This window comes from Belonocnema kinseyi, chromosome 4 (genome assembly GCF_010883055.1).
Source record: "Belonocnema kinseyi isolate 2016_QV_RU_SX_M_011 chromosome 4, B_treatae_v1, whole genome shotgun sequence".
NCBI classification, from domain to species: Eukaryota; Metazoa; Arthropoda; class Insecta; order Hymenoptera; family Cynipidae; genus Belonocnema; species Belonocnema kinseyi.
In genome coordinates this window covers 94,556,651-94,557,596 of record NC_046660.1, presented here as the reverse complement: position 1 = coordinate 94,557,596, position 946 = coordinate 94,556,651, and positions in this window count along the sequence as shown.

Sequence of the window (946 nt, the reverse complement as noted above, 5' to 3'; positions counted from 1 at the left end):
AACACAATTCACTCTTCGCCCATTGGGATCGCAGAATATTATTACTATTTTATAGTATTTGTCACTCAGCAGACATTCCATAATGTTATTGGCACGGAAAGTAATTGACGTTTACTTCTCAGTACACAGATCTCACTTCATTATCAACGAACCCTTTTATTATTTGTAATTACTACATAACATAACCTACATTTTTTGATACTTGTATCCATTTGAAGTTTCGAACGCAACCATGGAAACTATAATAAAGTTGATCGGAAGATGCACGGACTTGACCGAATGGTCGATCCGAATGCAACTTTAAAGGCGCGAAATATGAAAATACCCTTGCACAATTGCTTCTTCCCTGCTCTTGTGCAATTCTGGTAGCATCAAGTTCGCCATGTATGTAAGCCCCAGCGTGTCCACCCTGTATATTCGTTTCTTATTTTGAAATTAATTTTATTCTCAACTACCCGGAAAAATGTGTCATTTCAATAAGTCAAAATTACCATTATTCCTAATGTGCATTGGTATTGAAACATATGTATGTTAAATGCCTTGTTGTTATCATTGAAAAAATTCACAGACTAAAAAAACATTTTTGTATTTAAAAATGTTATTGAAACTATTGTCGTTTCTCTACAAATTCAATTTGCTTATTTTTTATGATATTTCTTATGATTCAAACTAAAGATACGCATTCGAGTGTAAAATTGTTCTGAGAAAGTGTGTAGATACAATTCAGGCGAGAAAATTTTGTTGAATAAAATATTATTGTAGCTTGTGTCTTTTTTCTAAAAAATTTATTATTTAATTTTTAAAGTTATTTTTACGATAAGAACAAGAACTATGCGTCTTATCAAAAAAATTATTAATGACAAATTTGTCGTTGGTTCACAAAATCATTCAAGTTTTTATTTTATTTTTTGTGGGTAAAACCAAAACTAGGCGTTCCATCATAAAT